The sequence below is a fragment of the Hyperolius riggenbachi genome, chromosome 3, assembly GCF_040937935.1.
Source record: "Hyperolius riggenbachi isolate aHypRig1 chromosome 3, aHypRig1.pri, whole genome shotgun sequence".
NCBI classification, from domain to species: domain Eukaryota; kingdom Metazoa; phylum Chordata; class Amphibia; order Anura; family Hyperoliidae; genus Hyperolius; species Hyperolius riggenbachi.
The window spans coordinates 178,376,087-178,393,385 of record NC_090648.1 but is presented as its reverse complement, the minus strand read 5'-3'; the positions used below and the strand labels follow the sequence as shown (position 1 = coordinate 178,393,385).

The 17,299-nt window shown below is 48.2% G+C and overlaps 1 protein-coding gene across 4 annotated transcripts in view; it reads left to right on the top strand.

Annotated features, from left to right (window-relative positions):
• The first annotated feature begins 1,453 nt into the window (after nucleotides 1-1,453).
• Nucleotides 1,454-17,299, top strand: part of ADAMTSL3 (ADAMTS like 3) — a 697,881-nt gene continuing 682,035 nt past the window's right edge. For all 4 annotated transcript variants that reach the window (XR_011030288.1, XM_068275326.1, XM_068275327.1 and 1 more), the window contains exon 1: nucleotides 1,454-1,672. The gene's annotated coding sequence lies outside the window, so the exon portion shown is untranslated. The remainder of the gene's footprint in view (nucleotides 1,673-17,299) is intronic.

Here is a 17,299-nt window from a genome sequence, read left to right as displayed (position 1 = left end):
AGTAAATATCTCCAACACATGTCAGCAAATGTCAATTCATAAAAATCAGAGCATGTGGTAAAGCCCAGGAACATGTTCGCTAATTACCAGCAGCTCTTATCTATTGAAAACCAGCTTCGAATGCCTTCTATGTGGATATCCCCAAGATTGACAGGAGCAGAGAGCCAATAGGGGACAGCCTGTCTCTCCTGCAAGTCCCTGTGATAGGACACAATGCCTTCTCAGGAGGGTGGAGCTTTTCTACCCCCCCCCCCCCAGGCAGCGCAGGAGAGATTCAGAACAAAAGAGGTTTCCCCTGAAACTGTTCTGTCCATTTAACCCTTTAGGTTCCTGTTTGAAGAAGCGTAGGAGCAAGTGGGGAACTCACCTAAACATGGCACGTGTAATGTCTTTCGGAAGTTCATCTAAGTTGTGGCAACAAAATAAAATGTTAAGACTAATAGACAGATTCAGAGGGAGCAGAGGCAGTATAACAAACATGTACATTCTAAAAGGATGTCTGGGATGCCTTTTACTAGAGGAATGGGGTCACTGCAGGGAACAGCATGTAACAAAACAGATAACTCCACACTGCTCTGCTGTTACCGAACAGGTTTTTGTGCATTGAACCATAATATTTCGGTAAATTAGTGAACTTCTACCGCACCTGCGAAAATATTGATGAATTAGCAAAAAAGAAAAAGTCTAAAATATTGAATACGGTATTTTCCGACTTTTTTTTTTCTCGCACAGCCTTTGATGAATTGGCAAGTAAATACTTTTACTCGGCCCAGGTTCACTTTAACTAGTATTTTTTTTTGTTACTAAACTATATCCTATCTATAGATAATTACATCATTTGTTCACAGTTGTGATAAAAGCAGTTTTATGTCTATATGAATTATATTTGTGCATTATATTTCTTATTTTTTTATGAACATTATATAATCATTTCTGGCTGTGAATATGAGATTTGGTCATGGATTTTACATGTAAGAACGTGGCAAGAAATGTGTTTTTACCTTAATATTTTTACATTGATAGTTGTCTCTCTTCCCCATCTCACAAAGTTGTGAGGCAGCCATCACTGTGCCCGAGCATAAAGCAATCCTGCTGTGCTGCAAATTACCTGCAAATCATTTTTCTTTGTCCCTTTTTGTCAGCTGGAGGTTAAAATGGAAAAATGTAAAGAAGCTGAGATGGAAATCCGTCAGATCAGGTTGCCCCTGGGCCTCTTAAAGTCTAAGAGCTACCAGGAACCCTGCCTTTTTATTTTGGCTTCAGCTACTGTATTACAGGAGCATGTCTGTCTGCTCACAGCTGCTTTTCCACAGGGAACCCTAAAGCTGTGCCTCCCTGTACTTCACTAAGACATCCAGTAGGTGGTGCCAACCGGCAGCTGTCGGCTTCTCCTGTGTCACCGAGAGACCTGTTGCATTTTCATTCAGCTGCTTGACTGGTGCAACGGGCAGGCAGCTTTCAGCTGTATCCAGGAACTGTGCAGGTCTCCCGCTGTCATGATAATGGTGCCCTCTGCTCCCAGCCAAATCCTGGTGGATCCCAAGAGCTCGTGAAGAACTGAACCCCCCCCATTGCCCCACTTTATCTGTGCACTTTCTGGACATTGTTTTTCCTCTTTAGCAGATACATATAGATTTATGTGGAATAGACGTGGGAGAAAGTTCTGAGGAAGGTGAGTTGTCAAGATATGTCACTGCAGAAAAATGTGTCCGTACAAAATAAAAATGTAAGTAACTTAGCTGAGTTCTTTTCCAGCAATGCAGGGAGTTTATACACTGTGACAGATCCATTGGCAGTTTTGTATTTTTGTTGTTTATGTGCAAACATATTATTTTAAAGTTTAGGGCTGCAGCCAATTTGAACCTGCAGTAATTCATTTTTTTTATAAGTTGAGTTTCTAGACTGTATATGCTGTGTGTTAAGGTGCCCACTAATGATACAATCTTAATTGTACAATCTTACCATTTCTATGTGATAGGAGGAACTACCTAAATTATCTATACAAAGTATATTCACTCAGTTTACCCTTCTGCTACACACAAGTAGTAAGATTGTACAATCAAAATTGTATTATTAGTGGATACCTTTATTCATGTGCCAGTGCATGGCACAGTTTCTTGCCTATATCTCTAGCAGGAGCAGATAGGTGTTGGAGGAAATGCAATCAAAGCTGGGAAATGAAATGATATATGAGTAGGCTTTGGGATCCTCTACTGTATATGCTGTGTGTGTTACTGGTGTGTCAGTGCATGGCAGAGCTCCTTGCCTATAGGTGTAGCAGGAGCGGATAGGCTTGTGTGCCGGTGCATGGCAGGGCTCCTTGCCTATAGCTGTAGCAGGGGAAGATAGGCTTGTGTGCCAGTGCATGGCAGAGCTCCTTGCCTGTAGGTGTAGCAGGAGCGGATAGGCTTGTGTGCCGGTGCATGGCAGAGCTCCTTGCCTATAGCTGTAGCAGGGGAAGATAGGCTTGTGTGCCAGTGCATGGCAGAGCTCCTTGCCTATAGCTGTAGCAGGGGAAGATAGGCTTGTGTGCCAGTGCATGGCAGAGCTCCTTGCCTATAGCTGTAGCAGGGGAAGATAGGCTTGTGTGCCAGTGCATGGCAGAGCTCCTTGCCTATAGCTGTAGCAGGAGCAGATAGGCTCATGTACCAATGCATGGCAGAGCTCCTTGCCTATAGGTGTAGCAGGAGCGGATAGGCTTGTGTGCCGGTGCATGGCAGAGCTCCTTGCCTATAGCTGTAGCAGGGGAAGATAGGCTTGTGTGCCAGTGCATGGCAGAGCTCCTTGCCTATAGCTGTAGCAGGAGCAGATAGGCTCATGTACCAATGCATGGCAGAGCTCCTTGCCTATAGGTGTAGCAGGAGCGAATAGGCTTGTGTGCCGATGCATGGCAGAGCTCCTTGCCTATAGCTGTAGCAGGGGAAGATAGGCTTGTGTGCCGGTGCACGGCAGAGCTCCTTGTCTATAGCTGTAGCAGGAGCAGATAGGTTTGTGTGCCAGTGCATGGCAGAGCTCCTTGCCTGTAGCAGGAGCGGATAGGCTTGTGTGCCGATGCATGGCAGAGCTCCTTGCCTATAGCTGTAGCAGGAGCGGATAGGCTTGTGTGCCGGTGCATGGCAGAGCTCCTTGCCCATAGCTGTAGCAGCAGCAGATAGGCTTATGTGCCAGTGCATCTCAGAGTTCCTTGCCTATAGCTGTAGCAGGAGCGGATAGGTTTGTGTGCCGCTGCATGGCAGAGCTCCTTGCCCATAGCTGTAGCAGGAGCAGATAGGCTCTTGTGCCAGTGTATGGCAGAGCTCCTTGCCCCTAGCTGTAGCAGGTGCAGATAGGCTTGTGTGCCAGTGCATGGCGGAGCTCCTTGCCTATAGCTGTAGCAGAAGCAGATAGGCTCATGTGCCAATGCATGGCAGAGCTTGTTGCCTATAGCTGTAGCTGGAGCAGATAGGTTTGTGTGCCAGTGCATGGCAGAGCTCCTTGCCTATAGCTGTAGGAGGAGCAGATAGGCTTGTGTGCCAGTGCATGGCAGAGCTCCTTGCCTATAGCTGTAGGAGGAGCAGATAGGCTCGTGTGCCAGTGCATAGCAGAGCTCCTTGCCTATAGCTGTAGCAGAAGCAGATAGGCTTGTGTGCCAATGCATGGCGGAGCTCCTTGCCCATAGCTGTAGCAGGAGCAGGTAGGCTCATGTGCCAGTGTATGGCAGAGCTCCTTGCCTATAGCTGTAGCAGGAGCAGATAGGCTTATGTGCCAGTGCATGGCAGAGCTTGCTGCCTATAGCTGGAGCAGATAGGTTTGTGTGCCATTGCATGGCGGAGCTCCTTGCCTATAGCTGTAGCAGGAGCAGATAGGCTCATGTGCCAATGCATGGCAGAGCTTGTTGCCTATAGCTGTAGCAGGAGCAGATAGACTCGTGTGCCAGTGCATGGCAGAGCTCCTTGCCTATAGCTGTAGCAGGAGCAGATAGGCTCGTGTGCCAGTGCATGGCGGAGCTCCTTGCCCATAGCTGTAGCAGGAGCAGGTAGGCTCATGTGCCAGTGCATGGCAGAGCTCCTTGCCTATAGCTGTAGCAGGAGCAGATAGGCTTGTGTGCTAATGCATGGCAGAGCTCCTTGCCTATAGCTGTAGCAGGAGCAGATAGGCTCATGTGCCAGTGTATGGCGGAGCTCCTTGCCTATAGCTGTTGCAGGAGCAGATAGGCTCATGTGCCAGTGCATGGCAGAGCTCCTTGTCTATAGCTGTAGGAAGAGCATGTAGGCTTGTGTGCCAGTGCATGGCAGAGCTCCTTGCCCATAGCAGTAGCAGGAACGGATAGGCTCATGTGCCAGTGCATGGCAGAGCTCCTTGTCTATAGCTGTAGGAAGAGCATGTAGGCTTGTGTGCCGGTGCATGGCAGAGCTCCTTGCCCATAGCAGTAGCAGGAGCAGATAGACTTATGTGCCAGTGCATGGCAGAGCTCCTTGCCTATAGCTGTAGCAGGAACAGATAGGCTCATGTGCCAGTGCATGGCAGAGCTCCTTGCCTATAGCTGTAGCAGGAACAGATAGGCTTGTGTGCCAGTGCATGGCAGAGCTCCTTGCCCATAGCTGTAGCAGGAGCAGATAGACTTATGTGCCAGTGCATGGCAGAGCTCCTTGCCTATAGCTGTAGCAGGAGCAGATAGGTTCGGGTGCCAGTGCATGGCAGAGCTCCTTGCCTGTATGTGTAGCAGGAGCGGATAGGCTCATGTGCCAGTGCATGGCAGAGCTCCTTGCCTATAGCTGTAGCAGGAGCAGATAGGCTCATGTGCCAGTGCATGGCAGAGCTCCTTGCCTATAGCTGTAGGAGGAGTATATAGGCTCGTGTGCCAGTGCATGGCAGAGCTCCTTGCCCATAGCAGTAGCAGGAGTGGATAGGCTTGTGTGCCAGTGCATGGCAGCGCTTGTTGCCTATAGCTGTGGCTGGAGCAGATAGGCTTGTGTGCCAGTGCATGGCGGAGCTACCTGCCTATAGCTGTAGCAGGAGCAGATAGGTTTGTGTGCCAGTGCATGGCAGAGCTCCTTGCCTATAGCTGTAGCAGGAGCAGATAGGCTCATGTGCCAGTGCATGGCAGAGCTCCTTGCATATAGCTGTAGCAGGAACAGATAAGCTCATGTGCCAGTGCATGGCAGAGCTCCTTTCCTATAGCTGTAGGAGGAGCATATAGGCTCGTGTGCCAGTGCATGGCAGAGCTCCTTGCCCATAGCAGTAGCAGGAGCGGATAGGCTTGTGTGCCAGTGCATGGCAGAGCTCCTTGCCTATAGCTGTAGCTGGAGCAGATAGGTTCGTGTGCCAGTGCATGGCAGAGCTCCTTGCCTATATGTGTAGCAGGAGCGGATAGGCTCATGTGCCAGTGCATGGCAGAGCTCCTTGCCCATAGCTGTAGCAGGAGCAGATAGGCTCATGTGCCAGTGCATGGCAGAGCTCCTTGTCTATAGCTGTAGGAAGAGCATGTAGGCTTGTGTGCCAGAGCATGGCAGAGCTCCTTGTCTATAGCTGTAGGCGGAGCATATAGGCTTGTGTGCCGGTGCATGGCAGAGCTCCTTGCCCATAGCAGTAGCAGGAGCAGATAGACTATAGACTTATGTGCCAGTGCATGGCAGAGCTCCTTGCCTATAGCTGTAGCAGGAACAGATAGGCTTGTGTGCCAGTGCATGGCAGAGCTCCTTGCCCATAGCTGTAGCAGGAGCAGATAGGCTCATGTGCCAGTGTATGGCGGAGCTCCTTGCCTATAGCTGTTGCAGGAGCAGATAGGCTCATGTGCCAGTGCATGGCAGAGCTCCTTGTCTATAGCTGTAGGAAGAGCATGTAGGCTTGTGTGCCAGTGCATGGCAGAGCTCCTTGTCTATAGTTGTAGGAGGAGCATATAGGCTTGTGTGCCGGTGCATGGCAGAGCTCCTTGCCCATAGCAGTAGCAGGAGCAGATAGACTTATGTGCCAGTGCATGGCAGAGCTCCTTGCCTATAGCTGTAGCAGGAACAGATAGGCTTGTGTGCCAGTGCATGGCAGAGCTCCTTGCCCATAGCTGTAGCAGGAGCAGATAGACTTATGTGCCAGTGCATGGCAGAGCTCCTTGCTATAGCTGTAGCAGGAACAGATAGGCTCGTGTGCCATTGCATGGCAGAGCTCCTTGCCTATAGCTGTAGCAGGAGCAGATAGGTTCGGGTGCCAGTGCATGGCAGAGCTCCTTGCCTATATGTGTAGCAGGAGCGGATAGGCTCATGTGCCAGTGCATGGCAGAGCTCCTTGCCTATAGCTGTAGGAGGAGCAGATAGGCTCATGTGCCAGTGCATGGCAGAGCTCCTTGCCCATAGCAGTAGCAGGAGCGGATAGGCTTGTGTGCCAGTGCATGGCAGCGCTTGTTGCCTATAGCTGTGGCTGGAGCAGATAGGCTTGTGTGCCAGTGCATGGCGGAGCTCCTTGCCTATAGCTGTAGCAGGAGCAGATAGGTTTGTGTGCCAGTGCATGGCAGAGCTCCTTGCCTATAGCTGTAGCAGGAGCAGATAGGCTCATGTGCCAGTGCATGGCAGAGCTCCTTGCATATAGCTGTAGCAGGAACAGATAGGCTCATGTGCCAGTGCATGGCAGAGCTCCTTTCCCATAGCTGTAGGAGGAGCATATAGGCTCGTGTGCCAGTGCATGGCAGAGCTCCTTGCCCATAGCAGTAGCAGGAGCAGATAGGCTTGTGTGCCAGTGCATGGCAGAGCTCCTTGCCTATAGCTGTAGCTGGAGCAGATAGGCTTGTGTGCCAGTGCATGGCAGAGCTCCTTGCCTATAGCTGTAGCAGGAACAGATAGGCTTGTGTGCCAGTGCATGGCAGAGCTCCTTGCCTATAGCTGTAGCTGGAGCCGATAGGTTCGTGTGCCAGTGCATGGCAGAGCTCCTTGCCTATATGTGTAGCAGGAGCGGATAGGCTCATGTGCCAGTGCATGGCAGAGCTCCTTGCCTATAGCTGTAGCAGGAGCAGATAGGCTTATGTGCCAGTGCATGGCAGAGCTCCTTGCCTATACCTGTAGCAGGAGCAGATAGGCTCATGTGCCAGTGCATGGCAGAGCTCCTTGCCCATAGCAGTAGCAGGAGCGGATAGGCTTGTGTGCCAGTGCATGGCAGAGCTCCTTGCCTATAGCTGTAGCTGGAGCAGATAGGCTTGTGTGCCAGTGTATGGCGGAGCTCCTTGCCTATAGCTGTAGCAGGAGCAGATAGGCTCATGTGCCAGTGCATGGCAGAGCTCCTTGCCTATAGCTGTAGCAGGAACAGATAGGCTTGTGTGCCAGTGCATGGCAGAGCTCCTTGCCTATAGCTGTAGCAGGAGAAGATAGGCTCATGTGCCAGTGCATGGCAGAGCTCCTTTCCTATAGCAGTAGCAGGAGCGGATAGGCTTGTGTGCCAGTGCATGGCAGAGCTCCTTGCCTATAGCTGTAGCTGGAGCAGATAGGCTTGTGTGCCAGTGCATGGCAGAGCTCCTTGCCTATAGCTGTAGCAGAAGTGGATAGGCTTGTGTGCCAGTGCATGGCGGAGCTCCTTGCCTATAGCAGTAGCAGGAGCGGATAGGCTTGTGTGCCAGTGCATGGCAGAGCTCCTTGCCTATAGCTGTAGCTGGAGCAGATAGGCTCGTGTGCCAGTGCATGGCAGAGCTCCTTGCCCATAGCTGTAGCAGGAGCAGATAGGCTTGTGTGCCAGTGCATGGCAGAGCTCCTTGCCTATAGCTGTAGCTGGAGCAGATAGGCTCGTGTGCCAGTGCATGGCAGAGCTCCTTGCCTATAGCTGTAGCAGGAGCAGATAGGCTCCTTTGCCAGTGCATGGCAGAGCGCCTTGCCTATAGCAGGAGCAGATAGGCTTATGTGCCAGTGCATGGCAGAGCTCCTTGCCTATAGCTGTAGCAGGAGCAGATAGGCTCATGTGCCAATGCATGGCAGAGCTCCTTGCCTATAGCTGTAGCTGGAGCAGATAGGCTTGTGTGCCAGTGCATGGCAGAGCTTCTTGCCTATAGCTGTAGCTGGAGCAGATAGGCTCGTGTGCCAGTGCATGGCAGAGCTCCTTGCCTATAGCTGTAGCAGGAGCAGATAGGCTCATGTGCCAGTGCATGGCAGAGCGCCTTGCCTATAGCAGGAGCAGATAGGCTTATGTGCCAGTGCATGGCAGAGCTCCTTGCCTATAGCTGTAGCAGGAGCAGATAGGCTCATGTGCCAATGCATGGCAGAGCTCCTTGCCTATAGCTGTAGCTGGAGCCGATAGGCTTGGGTGCCAGTGCATGGCAGAGCTCATTGCCCATAGCTGTAGCAGGAGCAGATAGGCTTGTGTGCCAGTACATGGCAGAGCCCCTTGCTTCTAGGTGTAGCAGGAACAGATAGGCTTGTGTGCCAGTGCATGGCAGAGCTCTTTGCCCATAGCTGTAGCAGGAGCAGATAGGTGTTGGTGTTGTGGAGTAGAGAAGTGTGTCCTTCACATGGAGCTAGCTGCTAGCCTGCCTTCCAAAAGGAGTTCAACTCATAGGAGATTTCATCAAAGCTGTGAAGTGAAATGATGAATATCAGTAGTCCTGTCACCGGCTGCCTGTTTGTTAGCTTGAGGAATTTCCAAATGATCCCTTGTGTTTTCACATCAAACATCTTTCAGACCTAGCAGTCTATCAACATTTTGTGAATGGCACATAAGGTGCTGGAACATGTCTCACTGCAGATGCTAAATTCAAACCAGTGACTTATTTACACTCGTTCATAATGTGAAACTGAGGAAAATATACCACATTCTGGCTATTCGTTTGGCACTGGGCGTCCTTCTCAGCCCATAGATGACCGTGGGCAAACTTTGTTTTTCCTCTGAAATATGCATGCAGGTCTCAGTCTTAAAGGGATACTGTTTTAGGCAGAAATCCTTTAGTTTACCAGCTTTTGGGCATACTGTGGGACTGATTTGTGGAGACTGGATCAAATAAAGGGGGTGCAGTTACCCCTATCAACCAATCACAATCTCTGTTTCTTGACTGGTTGCTCAGAGCTACAGTTTTGTTTCAGGCTTCTCTGCACCTGTCTTGCTCAATCATCCTGTGTTTGCCGCTACCAATCCTCAGTCTCAAGCCATTGTAATGGCTTGAGACTGAGGATTGGTAGCGGCAAACAAGATATTTTAATTAGAGGAATATCAAAAAGATATTTTAATTAGAGGAATATCAAAAAGTGCAAATGTAAACACAAGTGATGATTCTGCTTCTTAAATTGTACTTTATTTGCAAGTTTAAAGAGGATCTGTAGTGAAAAATAACATTATGAATAACATCGCTTTTAGTTTAAAATATTCATTTATAGATTATTTAGTCAGTGTTTGCCCATTGTAAAACCTTTACTCTCCCTGATTTACATTCTGAAATGTATCGCAGGAGGTGACATCTTTAGTTCTGCCATGCAATCTGTACGGAATGTTCGTTACTGAGAGTTCTATGCACAGAGGGCTATATTGCTTGCTTGGCAGCTGGAAACAGCTGTTATTTCCCACAATGCAATGGGGTTCACAGACAGCAAACTGTCAGGACCATGGTCATGACCTCACACTGTGGGAGGGATTTCACCACAATATCATCCATACAGTCCCCCCAAGATGATCTATTCGAGAAAAGGTAAATTTGTATTGAGGGAAAAGGGGTATCAGCTACTGATTGCAAAGGGGGATCAGCAACTGAATAAACAGAGGTTATATACAGGTGGAAAAGATTACAGACCAGCCCAGAAAAGGAACTGGTCAATCAGCAAAGGTTCCAGCAGAAAAGAGTCAGCTGACCAGTGTGTCAGCTGACACCCACTAGACCCGCCTCTTCAACCTATAAGAACTGCTCTGGGAGAGGCACTTCCCCCTGGAGAGGCTGGAAGAACGTACATGCTGAGTCACAGCCGCAGGGGTGCTGGGGATGCCGCTGCAGAAATCGGAAGCTTTCTGCAGCAGCCCAGTGCTGCCTGAGCCCTTGCTGGAACCATTAGCAGGTAAGAGCGTTACAAGCATGTTGAGTCATCCCATGCCTGATGGGACCTGTGCTGATTTACATATATGATAAATAGAACATAAGTAAAGTAGTATGGAAAATATTTTTGTTTTCAGTTTTATAACTTTTATTTTTAAGACTGCCTCTGGCTGTCACTGTTGCTGTTTAGAATCCACACTCTGCTTTGTTTAGCTGGGGGAAGGAGACGCCCCCTTTTAACATCATCCCCTGTTTTGGCCAACACATGCGCAATTTACTTAGTCCATACTGGAAGATTAATACACTGTTTGGAGCCTTGGATTATCACTCTACCATTCTGGAATTGCTCAAGCTTTTATGCACCACTTTATAACGTGGGTTTTTTTTTTTTTTGGCTGATCAGCCTTAACTCCTATATTTGGTGATGATGAGCATGCGTTTGTAATACCTGAAGATATCACATGACAGAACAGTAGCATGTTGAGTCATCCTATGCCTGATGGGACCTGTGCTGATTTACATATATGATAAATAGAACATAAGTAAAGTAGTATGGAAAATATTTTTGTTTTCAGTTTTATAACTTTTATTTTTAAGACTGCCTCTGGCTATCACTGTTGCTGTTTAGAATCCACATAACCATTTGATCTTTCCTGCAGTAAAACTTCATTAGAATCCTTATCTCACTGATGTTGCTCTGTTTTGGCTTCTATCCACTGTTCAGGAAACTGGGCTAAATTTGACAAGCTGTCAAAAACCACTTTTTCATAGATAACAACTCAACTCTTGCTGTACTTTAAAACAGAAAGGGACTTCTGGTAGTTTCTTAGTGGGGATAGTACTATATGTGTTTATGTTTATCTCATCATGTCACATGTCACATCAGGTACGCCTTAAATTTGTATTCAAGTTCAAACTAGCAACTCATTCATCATCTGCAATATTGTCTCCAAAGGAATTATCACTTACCGTATTTAAAAAATATTTATTGAAAATAAATTATGTCTGCAAAAATATGAAAAACTAACTTTTACAAGAAAACTAAAATCTGGAATTCAGAGCCCTTTCCAATGCCTAGTCACATGCCTATTGGTCAGCGTCTCATACTGCCAAACGCTATCATGGAGGGGATATTCAAATAGAGCAGGTCTGACAACAGCTCCACCTGAAAAGCCTCCTGATGTCAGTAGCCCACAATTCATTGCATTGTATTGGGCACACGAAGTGTGTGTTTAGGTATCTGTAGGTGCTTGCACTGCATCAAGACACACAGCAGATTCTTCAGATACACTATAATACAGCTGTTAAAACCCTTCTGCAGACAGTTTTTATTAAGGTAAAGTAAAGTCCATGCAGAGGTAAGTATAGCTCAGTAGTTTAAATAAAAAATGGGCACAGCCAGCGCTGAGGCCAGCCATGTGCCTCCTCATTGCGTCCCCATGCATGGTATGCAAAGTACAGGGAAAATTGCTACTGCGCAATGGGAGCTTGATCAAGGTGTGAGCGGCTTGGGTCTCACATGCGCAGTAGCCTCAGACTGGCCAAAACAGGCCAGCTTTAGGGGGGTCATCACTGCTTGATGGAGGATTGCGGAAGGACAGCACAGGCACAGGATAACTGCGGGGGGCTGCAAGAAGCCCCAGGTAAGTTAAACTGCTTTCTTTTGAGACTTTGAGGAACTGTAACCAAGGATTGAACTTTATCCCAGTCAGTAGCTGATACCACCTTTCCCATGAGAAACCCCTCCCACAGTGTTATGTCAGAACCAGGGTGCTGACATCACACTGTGAGAACCTTGTTGCATTGTGGGAAATAAGCTGTTTCTAACTGTCAAAAATTCATCATATCCTTCCACAGACATCACCTGTTAGCAGTAAAAATGTCGCCATGTGATAAATGTCAGAATGTAAATCAGGGAGAGGAATGATTTTACAATGGGTAATTATTGATCAAATCTTTTATAAAATAATTATTGTAAAAATTAAGCACTTTTTTTCATTACCTTATTTACACTGGAGTTCCTCTTTAAGTACCCCTATAAAAGAGACATTTATCAAGAGTGTCTGAGACAAAATATATTGGTAGGTTTTTAGAAATCCGGGCAGAACTGTCTCAGACATCCTAAGAAATCACTAAATAGTGAAGATTCCTTCTTAAACTGTTGGGAATAGAAGGAACTGGGAAGGTCTCTCAGACAGTGCAGTGTGTGAGGGAAATTGTTGTTGCTGAGGTAACCAATAAATCTGTTGTATTGCATCAATGCCCAGCACTGGAAGGGTTAAACACAAAACTGCTTCACAGGACATCTGGCAGCAGGGGGAGGAGCCCTTCACAAATCATGCCTAGCTAGAGATGTGGCGAACGGTTCCCGAACCGTTCGCGGGTGAACATCTCTGAATTCCTGGGGGGGTTTACTACTTCCGGGTTGCTCCGACCTGGAGTAGTACGCCTGCGCTGCCCGGCGGAGCGCGTCCTAGATCGCGCTCCTGTTTCCGGGCACTTTCTGCGCATGTGCGTGGTGTCATGAACGACGTCACGCTCATGCGCAGAGAGTGCCCGGCAACAGGAGCGCGATCTAGGACGCGCTCCGCCGGGCAGCGCAGGCGTACTACTCCGGGTCAAAGCGACCCGGAAGTAGTAAACCCCCCAGGGATGTTCGCCCGGCGAACCGGTCGCCACATCACTGTGCCTAGCCTGTGCTGCTGCACAATCTGTCGAACTGCTATTAAACGCTTCTTAATCTGCAACCGTTTAGGGATGGATATGCACTTTTCTTAACTGTAGTGCAGCTCTAGAAATCCACGCTAAACTGCCGCTTTTATGTAGGATTTGAGAAGTTTCTTATTTTTTATTCAGAACAGTTCCTCTGCTGGTTAGAACAGTTCAAGAAAAAAAACTGTCGGTTATCCCATATATTTAAAACCCCTGTGTCTCTGTGTCCTCCTGTGTCGCTGCTTCCAGACACGACCGTTTGCTGTCTGTGAACCTCCTTGCATTGTGGGAAATAACAGCTTTTTCCAACTGCCAAGCAAGCAACGTCTCCCTGTGTGCATATACTTCGGAGAGCGGTGCGGGATGGGCGAGAAGGGCGCATCTGTGCGTCCATTGGGGGGGGGGGCATTTTTACTAGTGCATTGATGAATCTGGCCCACAGTTTCTACTAAATCACACCTATAGCAAGCTAATATTTTAACAAGCTATATTATTCGATATTCTTATAACTGCTCTTGGTCCACTTTTATGTTGCACTGCGATTACTTTCTTGTCTTCCTAGCATTAGGTAGTGATTGTGAATGATCTCTAGTATCCCGTCAGGTTTTTTTTTCATGGTCTGTGTAATCAAGAGGCTGAACCCAGAAAAAGGGAAGGCAATGTAGGAGTTGTAAAGGATGTGTGAAATTTTACTTCCTGCTTTGTCCTGGAAACTTTCCAAGACAAACTCCATTTAAAAACTGATAGGTCACTGTGAAATCAGTCTAAAAACAGATAATTCATCATTTAGTGAGCCTTGGGCAGAGAACTAATGATTCATCGTTGAGTGAGCACTGGTCTGAAAGCTGATAATTCATCAATCACTAAGCATTAGTAAAATAAAAATAGTAATTCATCGATGAGCTATCATTGGTCCAAAACTCAACAATTCATTATTGTGGAAGCACTGGTCTGAAAACTGACAATTCAGCGTTGAGTGAGTGTTGGTGGGTTAGCACACGTTCTCTTCTTGAAGCAGTAGAAATTAGCATTTTAACCACTTTCCCCACTGCTACAGTATATCTACGTCAGCTGTGGCACCCTCCAAGCCACAGCGACGTAGATATACTGACCTCCTTGCAGCCCTGCTGTGCACGGTCGGGTGCGCTGCAGAGTGCACCCTCCGGCACTGTCAGCTGCATTACTAATTGGTGGAAGGGAACATGTTCCCTTTTGGCCAATTAGTCCACCCCCCTCCCATGAACGATCGCTGCAGTAGTGAACTGCAGCGATCCTTCATCTGTCCCTCTCGGCGCACAAATAGTTAATAAAAATGCACAAGCAAGCAGCCACACTCACCTACCTCGGTCCTGCGACGATCCTGAAGCCTGATCCTCCGATCACCGCTCTGAAGTCAGCCGCATATTGCCGGAAACCCGGGTCCCGGCTTGATGACGTCATCAAGCCGGGACCCGGGTTACCGGCAATATGCGGCTGGCTGCAGAGCGGTGATCGGAGGATCAGGCTTCAGGATCGTCGCAGGACCGAGGTAGGTGAGTGTGGCTGCTTGCTTGTGCACTTTTTTTTAACTATTTCTGCACGGAGGGGGCTGCCTGGTGGTGGTGGGGGGGGGGGATCTGGCTATGGATTCTTGGGGGGAGGGGGGGATATGCAAAGGGGGGTATACAAAGTTACTGGGGACATCTTATTAACAAAGGGGAGGGGGGTTACAAATTTTGCACATCTGGGCACCTGGGGGGGGGGGCCCATAACGCAATACTGGGGGCACATTTGGCTATAATGGCGGGCAGCACTAATCCTGGGGGTACATCTGGCTATAATGGGGTAATCCTGATGCCGGGGACACATCTGGATATAAAGAAGGGCACTATTCCTGGGGGCGCATCTGTCAATCTATTCTAGGGGTGGCAAACACAGGGGACTCATCTGGCTATGCTGGGGGGGCTGATATTAGGGACACATCTGGCTGTACGGGGGGGGGGGGGGTTGATACTGGGGACACATCTGGATATCTATACTGGGGCGACTTTAACTGGTGGCACCGTTTTTATGTCAATCGCAATTTTTATTTTTAAACAGAAATTGATCAAAATTGAGAAATAATGAATTTTTTTTATTTTTCCCCCCTTTTTCCCATTAAAATGCATAGAGGGGAACATTTTATTTGGGACCAAATACCCCCCAATGAAAGCTTAGTTTGTCTTGAAAAAAACGATATATAGATCATTTAAGTGGCACGAGTACAGGTGAAGTTATTGGTGATTAAACAGGGACACCGCTAAAGCGTAAGAACTGCTCTGGTCAATAAGGGGAAAACAAGGTCTGGATGCGAAGTGGTTAAATGGATTTTGGCTCTTCACTAGCTACCAGCAACACAACAAAATGTAAATGTCAGTTTCGGTTGGAGTTGGACTTTACAATAAAACCAAATAATAAACAGGGATGGTTCTAGCTCCAGCGGGGCCCCCGGGCAAAAGTAACTTGGGGGGGCCCCCTTGACACCCTGAACGATTCCACCCCTGCGCTGCCGTAGGTAGCCCCCCCCAAGTATAGATAGCCAGATCTGTCTCCCAGGATTAGACAGCTCCTCCAACTATAGCCAGATGTGCCCTTAAAGGATACCACAACTGAAATGTGACATAATGAGATAGACATGTGTATATACAGTGCCTAGCACACAGATAACTATGCTGTGTTCCTTTTTTCTTTCTCTGCCTGAAAGAGTTAAATATCAGGTATGTAAGTGGCTGACTCAGTCCTGACTCAGACAGGAAGTGACTACAGTGTGACCCTCACTGATAAGAAATTCCAACTATAAAACACTTTCCTAGCAGAAAATGGCTTCTGAGAGCAAGAAAGAGGTAAAAAAAGGGAATTTCTTATCAGTGAGGGTCACACTGTAGTCACTTCCTGTCTGAGTCAGGACTGAGTCAGCCACTTACATACCTGATATTTAACTCTTTCAGGCAGAGAAAGAAAAAAAGGAACACAGCATAGTTATCTGTGTGCTAGGCACTATACATACACATGTCTATCTCATTATGTCACATTTCAGTTGGGGTATCCTTTAAGGGTTTTTTAGCCCCCCAGTATATATAGCCAGATCGGCCCCCAAGGATTATGTAGCCCCCCCTCTAGTAAATATAGCCAGATGTGCCCCCAAGGATTATGTTGCCCCCACCCCAGTGTATATATAGTCAAATGTGCCCCCATGCATTAGGTAGCCGTATGTCCTCTCTGACTCCTCTAGTGGCACAGTAATAAAAGGCACCAATAGGGGGCAGCAGAGAGGAGACACTGAACTCTGTGATGGGGAGAAGACTTGGAGAAGTTCCCGGAAGCGATGGCAGGTGAGTTGTAATGTTGTGCTTCCGCTCACATCACTCTGCATATGGGCAGGTGAGGGGGGACACTCAAGGAGACTCTTCCTCCTCCTCCTGCATGCCGCTGCCTGCCCAACTATGGCCGCGGTACCTGGCAGCCCAGCTGTCTGAATTACATTTAGAAATGCTGAAGATGGGACAGGCTTGGGCCCCCCCAGGCCCTCCTTGCCGTAGTGTTAGCGCTGGCCCTGATAATAAAAGCAGCCCAGCTCTGCATACAGTCAGGGCAGGCCTTAGGTTTCACAGCGCCCTGAGTGTAATCAGATTTTGGTCGTCGCCCCCCCCCCCCTCAATTTATCCTCTTCGCGTGCACGCACACACACCCGCCCATGTGCAAGATCCCTTTTAGTGTATATAGGCAGAACCCCCCTTTATTATATGTAGGCAGATCCCTTTTGGTGTATATAGGCAGATCCCCCTTTAGTATATATAAACAGATCCGGCTCACACAGATTAAGCAAGAGGCAGCAGGTTCCTGGAGTCTTCGCCCCCAGCGGCACCAGGGGGGTGGAGCTACCACTCCCAGCAGCCACAGCCAGCAGGTAGAAATGCAGCCAGGGCCAGTTGAATGAACATCACGTGCGCCCCCTAGAAGCTGGCGCCCTGAGTGACATTTAGGCAGTGGTTTATGTAATAAATAATAACATATGGATGCTGACCTTGGCTGGGATTGAACGCTGGTCTCTCACGTCAGAGGCAATGTTCTTAACCGCTATGCTATAGCTGACACACAGTCAGGATGTTTTGCTGGTTAGTACTGGTTACTCAGCTGACATGTATTGCCACCCGTGTCAGCTGATTTCTCTCTCAGCTGATACTTAAACAAGATTAATGCCTGCATGTGATTGGCTGTTGTGTGCATGTGGCCTGCCACTGATTGGATGCTGTCAGTATTTAAACCTCGCTGTGACAGTTGCATGTTGCCCGTGATAGCTCTAGCTTGCTGGGTGCTCTGTACTGCGTTGCCTTGTTGGATTACCTGGATTTTGACCTCTGCCTGTTATTGGACCTTCCTTGCCTGCCGCCTGAACCGACCTCTTGCCTGGATTATCGTTACGACTGTTTGCTGCCTGGTTTGACCTTGGATACGTTTTTGACCTCTCTTTGCCTAACCCACCTGTACTGCAATATATCTGATCACCCGTATATGACCCTGGACTGTTACTGGACTTTGCTGATTCTGAATCCTTGTTTGGCCTGGAAGTTTATTCGCTCACCCTGCGTTCAGCTCCAATACCTT